This window comes from Cydia splendana, unplaced genomic scaffold (assembly GCF_910591565.1).
Source record: "Cydia splendana unplaced genomic scaffold, ilCydSple1.2 scaffold_45_ctg1, whole genome shotgun sequence".
Lineage (NCBI taxonomy): Eukaryota > Metazoa > Arthropoda > Insecta > Lepidoptera > Tortricidae > Cydia > Cydia splendana.
In genome coordinates this window covers 1,230,243-1,236,898 of record NW_026946888.1, presented here as the reverse complement: position 1 = coordinate 1,236,898, position 6,656 = coordinate 1,230,243, and positions in this window count along the sequence as shown.

Below are 6,656 nucleotides of genomic sequence, written 5' to 3'. Positions count from 1 at the left end.
TGTACGCGCAGACGAGTGCGCGAGTGCATTATGGCCAATAGGGGCGGGCGTCTTCGTCTACTACAGTACGCGTCAGGTGCAGAAAGTTTTAGAAACTTTTCTAAGAGGCCAATGCTATCTATTTTACACCTCCTAACCTTAACTATAAAGCATGCCAGTCCTAGATTTCTGCGCAGCTCTAGTGAATCGTAGCCTAAGTGTCCCTGCAGAAATCTAGTCGGGTAGGTACATGAAGGGGTAATATATAGGGTGCGTATCGATGGCTATAAACATTTTTATTATAATATCAGTTGCAATAACGCTTATTTAGTATAATTATTAAATGATATAACAACACTGAATATAATATTTACATGTGATATTATTATCGTTTTATATAATGATTAATTGATCTAATAACATTTAGCATAACATTCAGGGTGCGTATCGATGGTTATAAACATTTTTATTATAATATCAGTTGCAATAACGCTTATTTAGTATAATTATTAAATGATATAACAACACTGAATATATTTACATGTGATATTATTATCGTTTTATATAATGATTAATAGATCAAATAACATTTAGCATAACATTCTAGAAGTATAGTATTCGTTTGTGGTGAGCGTTCCGACTGACCATCTAGCGACCTTCACCAAGGAGGAGTTTTGGCCGAAGGGTGTCAAGTTTCGGCGGTTCCGCGGCCGGCTCCCTGACACTGCGGGGTTGCGTAATGCATCGCAGCCATAATGTGATATGTAGTGTTTAGTTTTTTAAAGTTTAGTTATAAAATATATTTTTATATAATATGTATGCTAGTTTTAAGGTATTTATGTATGGGCCATTAGTTGCCTGAAATAAAATAAATAAAGATAAAGATAAAGATAAAGAAGATAATGCATATTTCTTATACCGAATTTATGATATAAAGTTATTTTATCTAAAGTATAATTGTTATAACCTTTGTTGATATAATATATATCCCATATTTACTATTACACACTACAAAAAACGATACTCCTTCTACGTATAACGAACTACTATTTATAACTAGGTGGGTAAGGTTAAGAACTGCGACCCCTACACAAAATGAACCTCTACCAGAAAAGTAGGTTAGGTTAGAATTACACAAAACAAACCACTATCAGAATACTAGGTTAGGTTAGGTTAGAATTGCGACCCCTACATAAAATGAAAGAAAAGAAGTTTAGATTAGGTTAGGTTAACACATTCACTGCCCCCGAGGCACATGTGCGTCCACCGTCATACAAGTTTGTTCCTAGGCCACGCCCCCTGACAGTGAATGCGTTAATTAGGTTAGGTTGAACATTTACATATGTCGTCATAAAATACCTCTATAATATACCGAATATTACTTATATAATAAAACTTGTATAATAAATGAATATTTTATCACATGATCGTTATAAGAAATAAGTGTTATACCGAAAGATAATTATATAAAATAATATTAATCATTTTAATAATATACCAAATGTATATTATATAGACTGAGTGATTATATTTTCTGAAATTCTATTAAATGTTGATATATCTACAGAAAATAATATATCAATTATTTTTATATCGCCTGTTTCCCAAACTCCTGTAAGATTCATTAAAATTACTAATTATTAGAAACAGATTTAATGAAATAGAGTTGAATAATCTCGATAATTTAATAAATTTAAAAGTAACGTGATTGATAGTTGACCTTTGTAAATAGAAGGTAGTTGGAAGAAAGAATAAAAGACGACTGGCATGGCGGTTAACGGGCATTCGGTTACGGGCAGAGGTGAAGGGAGGACGATTGTGAAGTGAGGTGATTGGAGATTGAACTGTAACGGAATATTGTGATCAGGAAATATATTGCTGTTATGGAAGAAGGAATTTTTATTACAGATCAGAAGTGGTAAGTACCTACAAGTCAGTATGGTATTCCTGAATGTATTATATTATGTAGGTATTAATATTAGAACTGATTGATTTAAATCTTAATTGCCCAATTAAGTTGTTACAATAGTATCAGTGGTGTAAAATTATTATAATTATATACCTATACATATATTAGTAACACTTATATTGGTTGTTGTTTAGTTGAAATTAATTATCATTTCGTATATCCTATGTTAGGAAGTTTATGTTTAACGGGCGCTTAGAAACAAAGACACCGTTAATTTTATCAAGAACAAAATAATTGGGTAAACCCATTTCGGCCTAGTCGATCACTCGAGAGCATTATACTGCAAGTTTTCTCTTCAAGACCAACAGTTAGGTTTTTTTAGTGTTTGCTGTAATGACTATCCATAATATAATTAAAGCATTCATTACATCGCGGGTAGCGTGAAACCTTTGGAACACCGTTTTATTTTGAATAGTTCGGATACCTTTATGATTATTTACAGGTGTAGATCGGATTCTTTTAGTCTATGTATGTACCGCTTATTTGGTTACAACTTTTACCATATTTTCAATATATTACTTATCAATACGTCAGTATTATATAGCGGGGTTAAGTGTTTTCGAAATTATAAACTACTCAGACTGTAAATAAGTAGGAATGATACTTTTACTGGTAGTTACCGACCCGCCGACCTAGCCGGAGTTACAATCGCTGTCGCTTCGACAACGAAAAGCATTATGTATCTATATCACTCTTCCATATTAGCGCGACAGTGACAGTTGCGTTCCGATCGCTACGGAGCGTAAGCGATTGGCATCTTGGCTACGCGGCCCGTTTCGTATTCCGGATCCCGTTTCGAATATCGGATCCATCTCGCGTTCCTGGATTTGGGTCCGTGCCGGATACTGGAACCGTGCCGGATGCATACCTGATTTGTGCCGGATGAGTTCCGGATTCGTACCGGATCCGTCCCGGACTGGTGCCGGATCCGTGCCGGATTGGTACCGGATCTGTGCCGGATTAATACCGCATGTATATCATTTGCCGGATTCGTGCCGGATCTGAACCGGATGCGTGCCGGATTGGTATCGGATCAGTGCTGGATCCTGAATTTGTTCTAGATTCCGTTTCTGTACCAGTTTTAGAATTTTCTCGTTTCGAAAAGCCCGTGTTCCGGATCCGTACCGGGATACGGATCTGTTTTGGATTTAAGATCTGTTTTTAACGTCCCGCATTCTACCCCGGAAGCAGTAACGTAAATTAAATAAATAAATAAAACAGTTGAATTTAGCTTAATAAGAACAATTTATATTTGTCTACTATTAACAATCCAAAGATTTAGAACTCTTCCATTGTTGGTGTTGTTTTCGAGTTCCAGACTATGGACCATGAGGAAAAAAACATCCAGGCGGCGCTTGAAAACTCCTGAGCGTGACCGAAAATCGAAATCTGATGATGGACAAGAACGTCGAAGCCGAAGTCGCAACCGCCGCCAGTCCCCGAGGAACAACAGACGGAGTCGCAACCGGCGAAGCCGCAGCAGCGGCAGACACGGCCGAGGCAATGAGAGGTGGCTTCGAAGATCAACACGGAAGGACAACACGGCCAGGATTGCTTCCACGTGGAAGCCGCACAGAACAGGAACGGATGGCTTGTATATCTTTGTCGTCTTCAGTTGTAGATTTTAATAGATGTCGTTTATTGCTTAAACTGCGAATATTTTGGTACAGTACCTTAAAGTTATTTGTATTGACGAAAGTTGTCTCGAGGTACGGGTTCACAGATTATGGGGGTGGAATCGTTGTCCAGGCAATGCTGTGGTGTCCTGTAGTTCGCTCAAGTTAGTTGTATGGGGCTCGTTAGCCTAATTTATAAGTTTTGGTCTTTGTTGTTTCCTCTTTTGGCAAAATGTGACGTTAACGCTGGTAAAGGAAAGACTAAGTTACGTTTCTTCAGTATTTGTTCATAATTTAGTATATTAAAAAAAAAAAAAAAAAAAAAACAATAACGATCGATGCGCTATACGCTATACACCGATATTAATAATAATAATAATAACCCCCCAAAGGGATCACCTTGACGTGGTGGGCGGGCTTACGGGTAGGTGGTACTATGATAAATATGGTCGAATCATCTAGACCGCACCCCTATTAGGGAGGTACAAAAACGTTTTCCAATGTCAACTAGGAACCCTTTCCAAACCAAGATCCCAACTTTCCTATCCTCTCTTCTTTTTCCTTCCTATTGTCTATCTTGCTTCCTTCACTAAAATAGTTATGCAGTTACGATCGAGATCTCTATGTCCGGGGCCGCTGCCCGAGGGTAATCGTCGGGGCGCATCTGGAGCCGTTGCTGGATGCCACAGCATGCGATCCAACGGCGATGTGGAGCTGAGCAGGCGGGCTCCCGTCGAACAATTTGTTACAGCCGGTCATCGGGAGCTGAGCAGGCGGGCCACCGATGTCGAAGCTACAGCCGATTCAGATCATCAGACTACGAGTATGCCTGAATCCACCAACATTGTCTCATATCCCTCATCACCGAGTTCATCAATCCATAGTTTGTTCCAATCACCTAGCTCATCTCATCACTCTGATAACTACATTCCCCCACAATCACCTATATCATCACCAACATCTTTAATGTCTGTAGATGTTGTGCAGGAGGCGCGTGCCATTAACCCTGCACCCACTACAAACACAACACGTACGCGAAAAAGATGGACCGAAGAAATGAACAGGTTTATTTGGCGTACATATTTAATCACTAGTAAATTAGAAACACTTCAACGTGGATACTTAGAACCCTTGCACAGACAGTTTCAAGCGATGTTTTCTGAAATGGATGTTTCAAGACAGAGAATTGGAGACCAGCGTCGAGCTATACTAAATAACAAATTACTTTCACAAACTACCTTAAACGAAATTCGTTCAGAGGTCGAAATGCATTTAGCAACTACAACTGGACCTCTTGGCTTACAAATATCCGCAGGTAATCCATTTTCACAAACTTTACACTCATCAAAATACATTAGCAATACGAACACAGTAACAACTGGAGAGAGAATGACGTGGACACCAGACATAAATGAGATGATTATGAAACTTTACTTTGAGGTAACTGAAGTAGAAACCAATATGACAGCATATAGAAAAAAACTACATGAAAAATTCATATCGCACTTTCCCAACCTATCGCATCTATCAGAACAACGAATCGCCGACCAAAGGAGGGTAATAGTAAATAATAAGATGCTAAGTGCTGTAAAGATAGAGACGATTAAGAATCAAATCAAAACCGAATTAGGGATGACTAACACTCTAGCAAGACAGAATTCATTTCCCGAATTACAGACACTAACAGATAGTCCTATAGTTAACATCACTACTCATAATTCCTTTGACGACTTAGATACAGTACAACAAGAGGAGGTAAGTAATCAAACAGAACTGCAAATCCCAACACAATATAATTCACCTACACGCACTAGCGCTAGGAACCAACAGCACCTACGACAGAATGTGACGAATATAAACGAAGATGAGATTGGACAACAATTTGAAAATAATTTAAATATATTCAAAAGCATACACCCTACAGAAAGGCCACATATCCCCAAACTAAAAATGTCCCGAAAGCTTATGTCAATAGTAACTTACCTAGATAAACATGTCATTCCCCAATATATTTCACACCAATTAGATTTCAATTCATTTCAAAATATTATTTATACTTCTGCATACACAACAGCCACCTATATGGGGGTAAAAATTGACAAACTCGCCAGTATTGGTAAAAGACAAAAACCTAACAAACCAAAATGGCAGTTAAGATTAGAGTTCAGAATAAATAAATATAGAGCTGATATAGGTCGCCTAACACAGTATATACGAGGTAATAGAAGCAGAAGGATAGTTGCAGCAGTAGAAACGATAAAAACAACATATTATACGCATGCTACATTCGAAAACCCCAACACCTTACCTGAACATTTCTTAGATACCCTAAAACAAAAATTAAACACAGCTGCTAGTAGACTTAAGAGATATTTAACTTGTACGGAGAGGAAATCACAAAACGCACTGTTTGCAAACAACGAGAGCGGGTTCTACAGAAAACTGTCGTCGCCAGCAGGAGCACAACAAAATCAGTCAGGTAACACTCAAATCCCTACTATGGACTCACTCCGCCGATACTGGGCGGATATATGGGAAAGGCCGGTCCAACACAACGAAGATGCAACATGGATCAACGATGAAGAACCCAGCACTACACCCGCCATCCCAATGATGGAATTTGAGCACATCCCCATAGACACATTTGTACAGGTAATAAAGCGCACACATAACTGGAAGTCTCCTGGAACTGATAACATACACAACTTTTGGTATAAAAAACTTACTTGCACACACCCATATATTCATAAATACCTCAATCAGTTTATAAAATCTCCGGAAACAATGCCATCCTATATCACACAAGGCCGAACGTATATGCTCCCTAAAGACAATGACACTGTAAATCCCGCCAAATACCGCCCTATCACCTGTCTTCAAACCTTTTATAAAATCTTAACCGCATGCATTAGCGAGATCATATATAGTCACCTGTCACAACATGATATCCTCAAAGAGCAGCAGAAGGGTTGTAGGAAACATAGCCAAGGATGTAAAGAGCAATTAATTATAGATTCAGTAGCTATGAAACAGGCAATGAGAAGAAAACGAAATATTCACACCATGTACATTGATTATAGGAAGGCGTTCGA